Here is a 17,377-nt window from a genome sequence, read left to right as displayed (position 1 = left end):
ATGAAGGCTGGCCGGGGAACAAAGGCAGCAATTGCAGTGATTGAATGTAACAGGAGGATAAAATGATTCCTAGCAGGGAGGTGGTTTTCTAAGTAGATTCATGGAGTCAGAAAACATTGAGGGTAGAATAAATCTTCAATATCAGGCATCCAACACCCCTTTGTTTCAAGATTAAGAAACTAAGGCCCAAAGAAGATCTGCTTAACACAATGGGATGCAAGAGACTGGCGTGGACAAACTCTTGAGACATTAGACCACTCTTGGGGCGGTAACTGACCCCTATCTTGTTACCTCAGTCATCGTGATGTCTGACTCATGGGGTGGCTTTAAGTGCTAAAAGCAACCAGGACGGGCCTGGCATAGAGTAGTGCTCAATGAATGTTAGCTATATTATTTTTATGTAAACACTGGTCAATAGTCCTATAAATATACCTCAAGATTGTTTACTTAGCCAACTAGGGTATTTCCTGAATATTATCTAAGTATGGAAATGAGCTAGCAAAGAAATTCCAATTACTTCCAAAGAGGCAAGGATAAAAGCAAATAGAAGCATTTTCTGGGACCTCTATCCTCCATTTTCACTGGAGAAGAGCCATTCGGGGAGGCAACTAGAGAGGCAGGCAGAGCAAGGCGCCCTGAGGGACAGGAAAGCCTGCTTCCCCCTTTAGAACCATCTACAGTACTTCACGAGGCTAAAAAAATGGTCCATGGCTAATTAGGCCATCAACTCTCGATCCCAAATACCTGCTTTTAAGAAAGGCCACTCACCGTCTTTGAAAATGGATACTGATGTTACTTGAACTCATCATCACCTGGATAAACTGTTTTGCATGGTAGGACCCTATTATTCCTACTTGTACATGTATCTAAGAAATTCAACTAGTGAGCGAGCTGAAATCTCTAAAAGTTAAAGCAGCAATAAAAAGGGACAACATTTCAAGGAAGGGTAGAGTACTCAACAATGACTCCAGGAATATTTTGGTAAAAAGAGTAAACACGATTACAAAGTGGAAGCAAAAAGCAGAAGGCAAAGGTGCAATTATGTTTTAATAAGATAAAACATCTTGTTGATTAGTCATTCTTAAAGAATTAAGTTTTTTTAATCTGGCAAAAACAGGTGTGGTCGAGAGCTTAGCACAAGAGTCAGAATCTTGGGTTCCAATTCCGACCCTGCCATATCCGAGCTGCAGCCTCTCTGAGTCCTCACCTTTCTCTTCTATAACATGAGAAATAATCAAACTTACATGATACAGTGACTGGGTGGGTAAAATGAGAGTTTTTGTATAAAACATTTTGCAGTGTGTCTGGCTTACTGCGATAAAGTGGCAACTGAACTAAATTTGGACTCATCCAAATGTGGAAACTTTGGATGGGAATGTTTTGTGGGTTCCCCTACTCCTGGCTAAGCAGCAGACGTCTTTTAATAGGCACGTCTCTAAAAGCTGGAAGAGGAAAGAAAACTCCAGTAGCAACCAGGAAAAAAAAAAAGATTTTTTTGCGAGATAATCACCACACAAAATAACCTGAATGTCTGTCAATAAAGGGCTAGCATGGCACATCTAAAGTATGCAATAATTAAAAACAGCATAGATCTGTATTTACCAACAAGGTAATATGTCTATGATAGGTTAAGTTTTTAAACAGTATGTTAAAAACTGTACGTATATTTTCACATTTTTGTATATGTGTAGAAGGATATACACCAAAGTGTTAACAATCATTTGTCTCGGCCAGGCACAGCGGCTCATGCCTGTAATCCCAGCACTTTGGGAGGCCAAGGCGGGGGGATCATAAGGTCAGGAGATGGAAACCATTCTGGCTACCATGGTGAAACCCTGTCTCTCCTAAAAATACAAAAAATTAGCTGGGTGTGGTGGCACATGCCTGTAGTCCTAGCTACTCAGGAGGCTGAGGCAGGAGAATTGCTTGAACCTGAGAGGCGGAGGTTGCAGTGAGCTGAGATCATACCACTGCATGCCAGCCTGGGCGACAGAGCGAGACTCCATCTCAAAAACAAAAACAAAAATTAGCTGGGCGTCGTGGCATCCGCCTATTATCCCAGCTACTGGGGAGCCTGAAGCAGGAGAAACGTTTGAACCCAGGAGGCGGAGGTTGCAGTGAGTTGAGATCACGCCACTGCACTCCAGCCTGGGCAACAAAAGGGGAAACTCCATCTCAAAAAAATAATAAAGATAAATAAATAAATAAATAAATAAATAAATAAATAAATAAACATTTGTCTCTAGGTGGTGGACTCTGGGTGATTTTTACCTTTTAAAAATTCTATTTTAGTACTATCTATAAAGCTTCTTTAGTGATGAAAATATAGTCAGAAAAAAATTATAAAGTTTTCTCTTAAAAAAGATAATCACTAAATATCCACTAACAAAGTAGCATCATATGTTTTAACAGTATTGTTCCAGGGTAATCTTGGATTGCTAGAATTGTGATTGGTTTACCATCACCAAGAAGAATTAATGGGAAGGTAGTTGTTACAAATGTAACAATTTAGTGTCCCAAAGATATGCAGAAAAATGACAATGATGAGAACTTAGGTGCCTCCCGCCATGCATTATACATTCCTGTCATTCTCTGACATTATCTTTCATATGTATTTTATTTTATTAAGGCTCATCGACAATTCTTTCGACATTAACAGCCATTTCCTTCTGAAAGAACGTGCAGCCTAACATTGAAGTTGTAATGGATGTGATTAGAGAGCCTGACAATTAGACATGGAAAGAGGGTACGCAGCCTGTCTGGGAAGGCTGCAGTCACTGGAGGCCTACAAGATGGATTTATTAACCGGGTTTCTCTGCACTCTGATTATCTCATACTTTAAGAGTTTCTCTTTGGCTTCTATTTAAAAACCATGTCACGGGGCTGTACGCTGATGAGGGCTTGGCTTCTCTGTGTGAAAATGCCTCATGAAGAAAGCAAGTCTGTATTTCCGGTTGCTTACGCGTGTCTTTCAGTGGCCTGTGCACGCCAAGATAGGCAAACACATGCGCTCCTACCATCTGTGTCATGTGGTGCCTTCTGGGAGTGTCCTGGGCTTCATGGAAGATTGGGTTCCTAACCGCCAGGAGGCCAGCAGCGGGTGGCAGACCCCACCCCAGGAGGAGGGAGCACCAGCACTCCATCTCCAGACCCTCAGAGCTGGAGGGGCGATGCCCATACAGTGTCAACTCTGCACTTTCTATTCCAAAGACACAGGCTCAGGGAGAAGCTGCTTTGGGGGAGAAGGTGGCTAGTGGGGCCATGGAGGTGCTGCTCAGGCCCTTCCCACCCTCCCTGCATCCTCCTCCTGCCCTTTCTCGGCAGCCCCCAATGTGACTGCCCTCTGGTGATCACCCAAATAGCCTTGTTTCAAGAGCTAGAGCTAGAATCATTTTCAACTTAGTAGAAATGTCACTGGTGCACTTCTAACAAGCTTGTCATTTACCACGATGATCCTGAGTCAACAATTTAAGCACACAAATATCTCATAAGTTACCACACAAACAGTTCTACCTAGTGATACCTTCCTTTAATGGGAGGGCAAGTAAGCAGTTCACATCCAACTGGTCTTTCCATTTCCACCTCAGATTGAGATTACTGCCGATTTTGTCTACTAGTTGATAACTAAAAGATACAGTGATCCCAAATGCCAAATCATCGTTCATCCTAACGAAATGGGAAATACTTCATCCTAGTGCTTGATGATCACAAGCTCAACTGTAGCTCCTAGGCCAAGAAGATGTGTTCCCTTACTTTCAAAATCTCAATCTCTATGGTTTGCCAAACACATGGACCAATTCGCCTGACTTAACTGATAGGCTTCTTTTATCCATTTGTGGGTCTGCCTAATTACAGTACAGGTTTTAAGGAAGGAAATATATTCATTAGCTGAAGCTCTATACACTTTTTTTGGGTTGGGGGGGGAGACAGGGTTTCTCTATGTTGCCCAGGCTTGACTCAAACTCCTGGCCTCAAGTGGTCCCCTCCTGCTTCAGCCTCCTATGTAGCTGGGATTATAAGTGCCAGACCCCTTACCTGGCTCTATACACTTTAATTTAGCCATATTTTTCCTTTATTACTTACAAAAAGTGAAAGCGTCCATGGTTTCATTAGCTATAATGGGCATCAGAGAAGATGCCCGTTACTTACAGAGGAAAGAGATGTTATCCTTGTAAGGTGGTAGAAAAGGCTCTGCCCAGTCCCAGCCATGTCATCTTGGACAGTGTAAGAATTTAGCTACGCATCAAGCAAAAGCAAGCCAACTCCTCCAACTTGCCTGTCTGTGAAAGGGGCCCACACTGATTCCACAGGGAGGACGTTAGAGATCCTAGATATTATTAAAATAGTCCAACAATAGTCACTTCAGTGAATAAAGTCACTATGACCAGGCATTTAATTTTAGTACTTACATAGCTTCTGGTGATCAATAATCAGATACTTGTTTTTATTGAACATTTATTCCTTTGGAAAAACATAGCTTAAGTATCAATATTTTTAAAAGACAAACTCATATTTTTAAGAAGGCATTTACCATTTCCCTAGATCATTTCCTTTTTTTTTTTTTTGATGGCTTCAGCATGTCCATTTAAGGGTGTTTGACCTCTGACTTTCCATCTAGTGATCTGAGAGCCCCAGCGTGGATTATTCAATTCTTTACAAGTATCCTTTCCGCAAACTTCCTGTGCTGTGCAGAATAGGTGAGGCATGCTTACTGATGGCATTTATGACTGACCCCCATAAAGTTCTTCCCACTCACAATCATTCTTTATTATGTCAGGGAACAAGAGAATTCCCAGAATCATATGTTCCAGCTCTCTGGGAAATCATGCATTAAGTTCCAGGGGAAGGGAAAAGCTTCCCACAAAACAGCTATCCATTAAGAAAGTCTGTTGTTTAAAATGCACCAGCAATTCTAACATCCAGAGACCAGTGAGAGAATGGTACAAGGCAAACAGGTGTCACTTTAGGGCTGTCTTGCAACCAAATTTTGATCATCATAGATAAATGAGCCATTAGTGCATTAACCCAGTCAAAATAAATGAAAACAAGTAATGGCAAGTAAAATAAGGGGCAGGACAACTGTATTTCATAGATCACATATCAGCTGTGGGAGGAGAGTGAAAGAAATTGGGGTAGGTAGAAAATCACTACATCTGATATTCATTAGGAATTTTCAGAGAATGAGAGGCAATCCAGTATTTTCTTCCTGTCCTCGCCTTGTTAAAGGTCATTTTTCATTTGCACTTTTTCCATTTGTACAACTGACTTTGTCTCTTCCTCTTATATTTGACCTTGTGCCCCCACAATGGGGTTAATTGTAATCCTTGGTTCATGACACACTCTTTAAGGGCTCACTTTCATTTAGATACTTTTACAAATAAGCACCCAATGTATCCAACATTTTTGGAACTTAGCAATTTTGGTTTTAGAGTGCCCAGAGTTTCCATTTGAAGTCTGAAATTCTTAGGTTGGATGTTTCAGCTTCTTCTGGTTGATCCAGCTCTGGGGAAGCCTACTGGCCAGTCAGGAGCCTGGGAGTTTGACTTCCCAGTTTTCAGAATGGACAGCATGGTCACCTGAGGTCACACATGGTGGCCACTGTCCTTGCTGGCTGTGGGGGGAGTGTGAGGCAGCTTCCATCTTCGCAAGCAGCTGCTATGGGGATGCCTTTCAGTTGGCTCTGCCTGGCTTCTCAAGGGTGCGATCACCACACTGTAAAGGGTGGTAACAGCAATCATGTTTGAGGATAACTCTGTCCTAACGCATTCCCTGGGTTTAAAGCATCTGGGCAAGAAAATACTTAAGGGCCCACTTTCATTTAGATACTTTTACAAATAAGCACCCAATGTATACTCAAAGACATTTTTTAATAAGAAGCTGAAAATCATTAATCAAAATAGTAATTATGACTATTATTTACCAAATGTCTATGTATCAGGCTTATAGATGATCACTTAATTCTTTTTTTTTTTGAGATGGGGGAGTCTCGCTTTGTCGCCCAGGCTGGAGTGCAATGGTGTGATCTTGGCTCATTACAACCTCCACCTCCCAGGTTAAAGTGATTCTTGTGCCTCAGCCCCCTGAGTAGCTGGGATTACAGGCATACACCACCACACCTGGCTAATTTTTGTATTTTTAGTACAGATGGGGTTTTGCCATGTTGGCCAGGCTGGTCTCAAATTCCTGACCTCAAGTGATCTGCCGACCTTGGCCTCCCAAAGTGCTGGGATTACAGATGTGAACCACCACTCTCGGCTGATTACTTAATTCTTAAAACAATCATGTAAGATACATGACTATAGTCATTTTTTATTTTATTTTATTTTATTTTGAGACAGAGTTTCACTCTTGTTGCCTAGGCTGGAGTGCAATGGCGTGATCTCAGCTCACCACAATCTCTGTCTCTTGGGTTCAAGCGCTTCTCCTGCTTCAGCCTCCCGAGTAGCTGGGATTACAGGAACACACCACCATGCCTGGCTTTGTGTTTTTAGTAGAGATGGGGTTTCTCCATGTTGGTCAGGCTGGTTTCGAACTCCCGACCTCAGGTGATCTGCCTGCCTTGGCCTCCCAAAGTGCTGGGATTACAGGCATGAGCCACCGCGCCCAGCCGATTAAACCCATTTTTTAAAGAATGGAGGCTCAGACGAGTGAAGACACTTAACTAAACTTGCAAATCCTAAGTGCATGAGCCAAATGCAGATTCTTTCCAAAGGCTGCTACCTCCTCTGCCTCGTGCCTTCCTAAAGTGCTCTCCAATTCCAAACTCAGGCTGTTTGGAACCACAGGCTCTCATGGCAGCTCTGGGAGAGAAGGACAAGCTGTCTCCTCACGTTAGTGGTCTGTTCTGCTGTTTCCTGTGCATTCTGGAACATTCAACCCAAGTGTGGCCACTTGAGTGCAGTGGTAATGCTGCTGCTGACCTCCCTGGCGTCACTGACTGTGACAGGTCCCGCTGAGGCTTTCCAGGCCTTGTCTCATTACATCCTCACACCGCTCTAGGACAGAGGAACTGAGGCATAGAGAGCTTAATCTGCCTTATTGAGATCACACATAAACTTGGTATTTTTTTGGTGCTTTGTGGTTTCCTGTGCCCTTTTCAAGGAGGGGGAAATTGTGCCTATGATAGGCCTACATTTTTCCTGATCCTTTGGTCAGAACTCATGTTAGCTGAATTTAAAAGCATTCAATGACAAGATTTTCTGAAGAGGTAATGTTCTCTCCCTCAGATGCACTCTGGTTGAAAGTGGAGGCCGGGCGCGGTGGCTCAAGCCTATAATCCCAGCACTTTGGGAGGCCGAGACGGGCAGATCACGAGGTCAGGAGATCGAGACCATCTTGGCTAACACGGTGAAACCCTGTCTCTACTAAAAAATACAAAAAACTAGCCGGGCGAGGTGGCGGGTGCCTGTAGTCCCAGCTGCTCAGGAGGCTGAGGCAGGAGAATGGCGTAACCCCGGGAGGTGGAGCTTGCAGTGAGTTGAGATCCGGTCACTGCACTCCAGGCTGGGCGACAGAGCAAGACTCCGTCTCAAAAAAAAAAAAAAAAAAAAAAAGAAAGCGGATCACACAGATGAGCTATACTGGATCTGTGCACTATAGCGGAATAGCAGGGTAGGGATTAACCAGGCTGGATCCAGACCACCAGGGTTTGCATTCTAGTTCTGCCCTTCATTAATGATGCAACCTTGGGCAAGTCACGCATAACTCCCATGCCTTATTTCGTCATCTGCAAAATGGAAAAACAGTACCTACACCTCATTAGGATGTGGGGAAGACTGAGTTTATCTAAAGAGATGCTGTCCAATGGAACTTTCTGTGATGATGTAAATATTCTATTCTCTGTTGTCCAACAAAGTAGCCACACCAAGTGTCTGGCTGCCAGACTCTTTTTTTTTAGATGGAGTCTCACTTTGTTGACCAGGCTGGAGCACAGTGGCGCAATCGCAACCTTGACCTCTTGGGTTCAAATGATTCTCCTGCCTCAGTCTCCTGAGTAGCTGGGACTACAGGTGTGCACCACCACGCCCTGCTCATTTTTGTATTTTTAGTAGAGACAGGGATTTCACCACATTGGCCAGGCTGGTTTCAAACTCCTGACCTCAACTGATCCGCCTGCCTCAGCCTCTCAAAGTGCTGGGATTACAGGCACGAGCCACCGCGCCCGGCCTTAGGTGCCAGACTTACAGATGATCACTTAATTCTTGAAACAATCACGCAAAATAGGCACGGTTATGCCGTTTTTAAAGAACTGAGGCTCAGTGGAGTGACCACACTCTTCTGTAGCTATTGTGGCCACATGTAGCTATCAAACACTTGAAATGTGTGGCTAATGTGTCTGAAAAATTTTTCATTTTATTTTTTGTTTGAATTAAAATAAACTGTCCCCATGAGGCTAGTGTCTACCAAGTTGGGCAGCACAATCTAAAGCATTTAGAACCATGGCTAGAGCTATGTGTCTACTATCATTGCTTCAATACGGAGAGTCATCCAAGGGTTCATTTGCTCCCAGGTAAAATGTAACTGCTGTGGCCAGTGCTCACTTTGTACTGCTGGAATAATTTAACAATTTTCTTCAACTGCCATCATCATTATGCCATTTTACATCTTCATAGCATTTATCACTCTCTAAAATTAGGTCGCTTATTTATCTTTCTTACCTTACTAGCTTTGTAAACTCCAGGAGAACAAGGACTTTTCTGTCTTGTTCCCTGCTATTTCCCCGCCACCTACAATAATGGTGCCTCTGGAAACCTGGGCTGGCCCTTTAAGAAAGGCTTCTTTCTAGGAGTTGCACATTAGTGGTGATCTCACTCAGCATCCTCCCCGACCTCATCATTAGGTGCTATGCTGTATCTTGTATTAGTGAGCAGGAGAGGGCTTAGAACAATTTCTCTGATTGCCATAGATAGCTCAAAAACAAAAAGAGTAAAAAATTATCAAGCCACCTACAAATTAAAATTTCATTTCTGTGGAAAGGAAAATGTGGGCTTGTTCAGGACTTCCTAGAGTTTGTGACATACGGTATCTTCTCTGGTGCAGCTTACTGACACCTGGAAATTTCTCTTACGAGCCAAGTATGTGAATTGTCAATGCTAAGCCTGTGACACGGCACTGAAGCTGAGATGCGGCCATGGTGCATGTAAGCTCATGATTCAGATCATGCTTCATGAGCTCCTCAGTGGCACTCAGCAGCTCAGAAACTCAGGAAACGCCTGTCATAAGCTTGGATGATGCTTTTCTTGGTCTGTGACACAGTGAGAAAAACGAGGACAATGCAGTGAGTTTTCCATAAAGCTAACTTTATTAGACTCAAAGGACAATTCTTCATTTTCATTTTAGAACTGCCAAATTTAAAAGCGCACTGTCCCATGAATTCCAAAGCCTAGGAGCCACTCTAATCACTAGGAGGTTATGGGGATCGCCAGGAGCTTAACGTCATCATTGATTTTGTTTTTTAATTTGCTTTTTGAAGTTTACAAGGCCTTTACAATAGGCGAAGCAATTGATTCTCCTTTTAAATATGCATCTGGAGGTGAAAGATCAAGCCAGCATATGTTTCTAAAGTGCTCACTGTGTACTCAGTCCTATGCTTACAATTTACTTGGGGATATGAGACTCAGCCACTAATGTACAAAGAAAACAATATATAATTAAATCCTCACGAGGCATACACCAAGCACAGGAGCCAGGGGAGGGCTGTCCATTAAGGGTGAAGAGCTGCCCATGACAGCACTGGCAGCTCTCTCTTATCTACCTGTCTCTCCTGCCCCAGGCTGCATAAATCCCTGGAAGAAAGGGGCCGGCCTCAATTATTTATTGTAGCATTCCTGGTACCTATCTGTTGCCAGACACATGGAGGTACCTAATAATGAGTGAATAAGGACTGGAGTGACAAAGGTTTTACTCTGAAGAGGTTGGAATTAAACTGAGCCTCAAAGGATGGGCAGAGTTGGGTCAGAGGAAGCGTTTCTGGGGAAGTAAATACGAATGAAGCTTTAGAAGGAACATGACACCATTAAACTATCTGATATGGAAAGAACATTCTGGGGAATGGTAGAAAATAAGGTTAGATAGAAAAGTTAGTGTCAGATTTAAGCTGTATATTAAAAGCTGCTCAGAAAAGTCGAGATGGAAAAGATAAAAAATGGGGAAAAGCTGAGGTTTTACTCAATAGAGGCAAAATCCCCACTTAAGGGAGTTTAGTCCGGCAGGGATGATGCAGGATGAAGCAGACAGAAACTGCAGTAGCAACACAGCCTTTAGCTCCAGGGAAGAAGAACGAACACGGAATCACCTTTTACCAAGGGCTCGGTGCCAGGCGCCATGCTACGTACTTGATCAACACTCTAAGGAGCAGATATTCTTACTCACTTCACACGTTAGCAAACAAGCTTGGAGGGTTAAATAACTTCCTTAAAGTCACACCTAGTAAGAGGCAGAGCTGGGGTCATCCCAAATCAGTCTGACTCCAAAGCCTATGATCTTAACTAGATAATATACTGTCCCTAAATGAAGACAAAATGCCGCAACCCTCTTAAACGTAAAAGTGCATATGCTGCACAGCCTGAACACCATTTGGCCAACATTCCATTTGTTAAACATTCTCTTTTGCCCTTTTCTTTCCCCATATTTTAAGCTGTAAGCTTCTCAGGTCTACTCTTTTGTGCCAGATGCTAATATAATTCCAGTGCTTATTCTTGATGCTGCGGCTTGTGAAAAAAAAATTCAGAGGAAGAGAAAATGCTTCTTCTCTCCTAAAGCTGCAGAAAAACAGACACCATTTTGGGTTAAAAAGCTAGTTCTCTTAAAGAGCTACAAGCTTACTCTGCTATTCTGTGTGGAAATGTGTAAAAATGTACAATTCTGTTTTGTTTGTACTACCGAACATTTTAAGACACCTGGGCTTTAGAGATTGTTGCTGAATCCTTTAAAATACAGCTCTGAACTTCTAAATGTCTGCTTTTTAAATTGGTTGCCTTATTTACTAACTTGTTAATAATACAATTTCATGTGGTATCTCTTTTTTGAAGACATAAACACTTTTAAGGTGTTCTGGTTAGCTGGATAAGTGGCTTGGAGTTTCTCTCGATACAGAAGACTACAACAAATGCAGATACTGACAAATTCTTTATTCAAATGTAGTTTGAGTTTTGCCTGCTTAAGTCAACAACTGATGCCGTGATTCAGAAGGCCGAACGGGATGGGGAGTAGAGAGAGGAAAGTGGCGACTCTGTGCTGAGACATAACATCATCTGGCAGTGGCAAGAGTAATCTTCACGTGGGGCCTCGAGAGGAGATGGCCTGCTTCTACAATCTGACTCTAGCTTGCTAAGAACACCATCTACACAGGGTTTTTTTTCCCCCTCAGAGAATCTAGTCGTTGTTTTACGGCTGATGCAAGATACATTTTTTTTTTTAATCCAAAGAACAGATGGAATTAGCGTGTAAGTTTTCTGATATGAGGCAAACTGTAAGCAGTCGGAATTAATGGAAGAACACAGGGTTCTCATCCTCCTGATGAGTCTTGAGTTTGATCAAGTTGGAGCAGTGGTTCTCAGCTGGGACAACTGTGCCCCCAGGGAGCATCTGGTGATGTCTGGAGATGCTTTGGGTTGTCATGAGTGTGTGGGTGGGTGCTACCAGCATCCAGTGGGTAGGGGCCAGGAATGCTGCTAAATGGACCATAATGCACAGGACAGCCCCACAGCAAGGATAATCTGACCCCAAAGGTCAAAAGAGTTTTGGATGAGAAACCCCCAGGGTTAGGGTCAACCTAATTTGAGGTAGGCCTTTTCTCCCCTTTGGACTTGAGGTTTATCCTGGTCTCTCTGGGTTTCCGGGATGGCTAGTAAACGCAGCGTATGGCACTCTTGGCAGGGCAAGCTCTCCCCACATGCAGCATCCTTCCTGTACCAGAGAACTGCTAACCCTGGAGGAAAAGGCAACCAGCAGGTGAGGGAGCAACAAGAGCCTACTTGAGTGAACTTCTTCCTTGTATCTTACACGCTTGGCGAAGCAGGAGTGCAGAAAGGGACTACTTTACCTGTTTAGCTAAAACGGCTGGAACACTGGATCAGCATTTCCTTGCTTTCTTTTGCTTGGAAGAAAAAGGACTGCAAATAAACTCCAAATTCCTAAGAATGTAATAATTTTCTTCCCATTTCTTAATAATGTGAGATTTTGCTTTTCTTGTATGAACGTTAACGTGACCTGAGAACTGAAGAGGGTGAGTGCAAGATAATTCTGAAATGCAATAGGGACTCCAGTGTTATGGTTATAAAGCTGCGTATTTCTACAGAAATTAAGTGGACACATTGAAGCTGACCTAGGTGTACAGTTTCCACAGGAGTACTCTATCTAAGACAAGCAGGAAATCTCTAGGAAACTTTGATGTTTAAAGGCTTTAATATTTCTTCAATGCAAAGAGTTTTGTTTTTAAGGACTTCACTAAATATGTGAACCTTAGGAGAATTTTAAAGACTCCCAATAAATTTATGAAATCATGTCAAAACTCCTAATATTTTATATATACTAGCACTTTAAGAAAGCTTTCCAGGCTGGGAGAAATGAAAGTACAGGCTCCGTGGTCACCAGGAAACCCTGTGTACAACAGCCATAATTTGAACTTTGTGATTTGCACAAATATACTGGAGAAGTTGAAGTAATTAGTGTTGCGCTGGTAAATCTTAAAATGGTTTTCTACTTCGAAAAGGTCTCTTTCAAAATAAAAACAATTGCTCAGGTTATAAAAGCAGTTTAAAAATAAAGTTTAAACATAACAGGTACAAACTGAAAAGTTATTTATCTTTTTTTATAAAGTGTCTGTATTAACAACAACAAGGTTATTCCAATATAACACAGAAGACTACATAAAAGAAATTATTCAAGTTCTTAGTACTTTTAAAGAAAATCCTTTCATATCTATTTTTGTGAATTTGGGGGTATAAGAGAAGGTTGTGTCTTCTATGTGGGGGTTGATAGAAAGTATTACAGTTCATTCTTTCTATAAAGGAAGCATCTTCAAGCAGCTTTGAGCCAGACACTGCGGAGGACACATGGAGCACACCAACAAACAAGAGACAAACAGTCTCCCCCTGTGGAGCTAATATGTGGGAGCAGGGGCAGGGCACAGACAATCCTGTACATATGGATTCATACAAAAAGCAGAATTTTTTCACAAAGGCTAAATTAAACGGAACTTCCTAAATTCTTGACACTTGCCTTACAGAATAGCTCAATGACTACCTAACACCATGATTTCAGAGTAGATGAATCTAAACATGAGAATACAAATTAAAGGGAACTGTAACTTAAGAAACTATTATCGTTATAAATTGCTTTTTAAAAATCCCAGACAGTATTACATGTTATGACAACCAAGAGTCACTCTACTTCCATTAGCTGAATGTTTTAAGATGCCACATTTCTGACAATTTTAAATAACAACTATATTATTTTTTAACGTAAACTTTGTTTTCTAAAGTTCCTAATTCCCTTTGGACCAACAGAATAGCAAGGCAATTAGTTAATAATATTTACCTAAAAACGAATAAAGAAATTAAAATTCAAATGGAAAAAACATCCCTTGTCACCTGATAATCCCCACGGATGAGCTGCTGGGTCTTTTTTTGAATACTTGTTATTAAAGCTCAAATTATGATGGTAAAATCAATCAATGTATTAGGACACCTGGTATGTTTGGTAACATTTAAAAACTACAATTTTAAATTGCTAAATATATTGCCAGTTAAATACACTGTTTGGAATGACATGTGTGCATGTACGTGTGCATCGAGATACAGTGAGGTGAATCCATAAACACTTGTGTATAATTGAAGAGACAAGACTACCCACCCACAGAAAAGTAAATTGGTCTTTGGGATGCAATCTCTTCTCAATAAAGAGGAATCTTGATTCATCTTGACCTCTGTATATTCTGTCCGGAAGTCAAAGCTTATTGCTCTCACTGGAGTATGAAGTCCTGCTTTTCTTTCTCACTTTTTCGTGACTCTGTTGACTATGGACAATTGTGAAAACAGTGAGGGCTGCATGCTCTTGGAGGAGCTTACATTTCTCACAGCCCTCATGTAACTCATGTTGGGCTGTTTTGGAAATATACTTCCTTTGGTGAATAACACGGTCAAGGTTATCTATGGTCAGTCATCTCTCTCAGAGTGAACAGTCCCTTATGGTGGCTCTTTCCCAAACTGTCCTGTCCCAGATCAGGCCCCACATCGTAGAAGGGACTCTGAAGACTGTCAGGGTTTCAGAGAGCCCCTTGGTAGCTCCAAAGTGCCTTCATCTTGTTCCTGTGTCCCATGGCCTGGTACACACCAACAAGAAGGGATGCCAGGGAAAATTGTATGTGGGTAGCATACTCCAAATTTGCCAGTGTAGCTCATCACCACTGTGTGAGTTGTCTGACGTGTCCATTCATGTTGTGGGAAGTAGCCATAAAGACAAAGAAAGCAACTTATCTATGGATGGGGGTGTGGGGCAGGAGGCGGGCATTTATAAGCACATTCAGATTGGTTTTATTCAAATGAGAAAAACAGGTTTTCGTGTGAATGCTTTAGTAATTTCACTGGGTATAGAAGATACATGCAAAGGCTAACACAATGACTGTCAAAAAGACTTCTGAAATATTTTATTTACAGATTTGGTACATTAAGTGTGTCTATTTGGAATAGGAGTCCATAATTTCCAGATTGTAAATAAAGCTGTAAAGCCCTATACATTCATCAATGCCTTCACTGTCTTGTCCACAATCAGAAGAGATGGTAAAATGTCCAAATGGAACTGTGAAAAATAACCTAGCCAGGAATTTTCAGAAACTCGACTGAAGTGGCTGGATTCCCTACCTATAAATGCAAACATGAGAGTTGTGACAAACAAAAATCTGGGATCTTCACCTAAAAAACTGAGTAGGCTTCGGAGGCTTCTGGTTACATCCCCAATGGTAGGACATTCCATGGGAGAGGAAGCTATGTTCTTTTGAAAAATAGCTAAGTCTTGCACACCGATGGAAAGCACTGATGAGGGTGTCTGTCAATATATCTCATTCCCAGGTTCACTCTGTGGTTCAGCAGTCCAAACATCACTTCAACCTTCCTTCAAGGGACTCCACAGTTCTGCTGGCTACTAATGTGCCGAGGATTCCCAGTTTCTTCAGTAGGAACATGCTGACCCCAACGACTTTGACACCTTCTAATTAAACTCAGTTTTCTCTAAACACAGGAATGGCTAATTTGCTGCTTTCCACTTAAATTTCAGACTCAAGATGGTCACTGCACAGGCAGGTCCCACTGGCATCCTGAAACTACTAGGAAAGGCACTCTGCTCTAACCACAGCCTGCTAATGAGTAACATTCAGTGCAGTGCTCTAGAATTAGCCAATGGTCACCCAAAGCTCTGAGTTCCATCCTGCAACAAGGGATGAGACACAAGAACACCTCCAAATAGACAGCTCTCAACCTGTCTCCAAGGTCTCACTTCTGGCTCTGTTTCTACTTGGATATTTATTTTTTCTCTCCCCTAAAAACCTGCCTTTGCCCTCAAACAATATGGTTTGGCTTTGTTCATCTCTGAACTGGGTCCTGATACCACAGCCTTATTGTACTAATAAACTTGTCAAAAACTGACTTGACCCCTTTATTGATGGAAAATAATTCCTCACTTGAAATCTATCACATTGCAGAGGCTGAGGAGGATTACACATCCTTCCTCCCCCGAGAGCAACAGGGCATGTCAATGAACAAGTACCTTAATGCCAGAAAGCTGCTGCTCTATTCCACTAGAACTTTCTGGTCTTGTCACAGGGACTCAACCAAAAGATAAAGATGATTCGGTATCAGATACTGACCTTCCTTGAAAATGACAGGCCAAACCTAGTAACTTCTACTATGTTCTTATCTATGGGAACACAAAACTGAGCAAAAAACCCCAACCTTTCTCCATCTTTCTTATCAATGTGCAAGCCTTGGCTATTTTAAAAATGCATATCTGCCCTAACACGCTACTGGCCACCGAGGCAGAAACACTAGCAGTGCCTTTCATCTGGGTTGATGTGTGTGACAGCTGAAGAGAAAGGAGTTACAAAAAGCCTCCTTCAATGTTTAGGGTATGGCATGAGCCTAACCTCTTATGTTCATTTATCATTAGAAAAATATGGCGATCCTAAGATAATTATGTTATGTATGATAGAGATGGAACTTTCTCTCGGGAACCCAGTGTTTTTACATGTCCTCTACATTATATCAAAGATGGCCTTTTCAGAGTATGATGCCACGGATTTCTAGGTAAAATGTGCAACTTTAAGAGAGTATTGTAGTAATATTGGGAACGACAATTTACATGTAGCATTAATGCTTAAACAATGTTACCTAAGAAAATGGGCTTTAACGACTTCTCATAAACTCTCTTACTTGCATAGTAAATGAGAAGGGCACAGGATGCATTTAGAAATAGATTGGGGAGGAAATCTGAAGAGCAAAGGATAATGGATTTTATGCAGACCTAAATTTAGTATCTGAAGTGTTGCCAAAGAGGCAACAAAAAGAAAATTTGTAGAAGCAGAGTATTATGTGCCTTATACTCCTTTATTAAAAGTTTTCTTCTGTCGTTTTTCCCCCTTATTATAAGCAGCTTTCTCAGGCTTGCTCTATTTGGTGCTAACCAATGGAAGTTTACTGCTCGGTCCTGAGAATTCAGCTAGAATAAAAAATTTCAGAAACAAGGAGAAAACTTACTCCTTCACAGAAGAGTAGACACTTCTTGCTTCGTAGTAAAGTTCTTTCTGATAAAGCAGTAAGCTGGGAATAATGGTGAAAGTATTGATCTCGGTCTGATCTCCATTGTGGAAATTTGCATGTAAACTGTTTTCTGATTAACAAAGAAGTCTTTTAAGATGTTTGTGTGATCCCTTCAAAAGTCATGGCTAAAAGCTTTAAAATGCAACCTTTAACCTTGAAAATGCTGCTTTCTAACTGGTTGCCTTATTTGCTAATTTGTTGTCCTGGTAATAATATTTAAGTAGTATCTGTGATTTTTTTTCCTGGAAAAATAAGTATTTTTAAGGTTTCATTTTATTTCTTGGTTGGCCAGAAAAACTTGATAATCGTCTCTTTTCCCTTCATGCATACAGCGTAAATAAACGGTATATTCCTTGTTCAAAGTTTGAGGAGTCTTAGTCACTTATCACACCCAAAGTCAGCTAATGGGTAAGAGACACAAACGCATGAGACAAACTCATCTGCTACAGAACAAGAGAGAGAAACTACTTTAAAAGACGTTTAAAAAGTCCAGTCCAAGCAGACATTAATTCAGAATTGTTTTTTCCTCTTCTTCCTAAACTGGAGAGGTTGGACCTTGGTTTAAC

At 41.6% G+C, this 17,377-nt stretch overlaps 1 protein-coding gene across 4 annotated transcripts in view; it reads right to left on the bottom strand.

The window, feature by feature from the left end:
- The window catches only part of LOC105493833 (coiled-coil domain containing 92), a 35,628-nt gene that overhangs the window by 14,269 nt on the left and 3,982 nt on the right, over nt 1-17,377 (bottom strand). Inside the window, exon 1 of one of the 4 annotated variants that reach the window (XM_011761782.3) lies at nt 4,532-5,902. The exons of the other annotated variants lie outside the window; for them this stretch is intronic. The gene's annotated coding sequence lies outside the window, so the exon portion shown is untranslated. Of the gene's footprint in view, nt 1-4,531; nt 5,903-17,377 lie in introns of those variants that run through there. 4 annotated transcript variants of the gene reach the window in all.

Source organism: Macaca nemestrina, chromosome 10 (assembly GCF_043159975.1).
Source record: "Macaca nemestrina isolate mMacNem1 chromosome 10, mMacNem.hap1, whole genome shotgun sequence".
NCBI classification, from domain to species: domain Eukaryota; kingdom Metazoa; phylum Chordata; class Mammalia; order Primates; family Cercopithecidae; genus Macaca; species Macaca nemestrina.
This window is presented reverse-complemented; position numbering and strand designations above follow the sequence as displayed.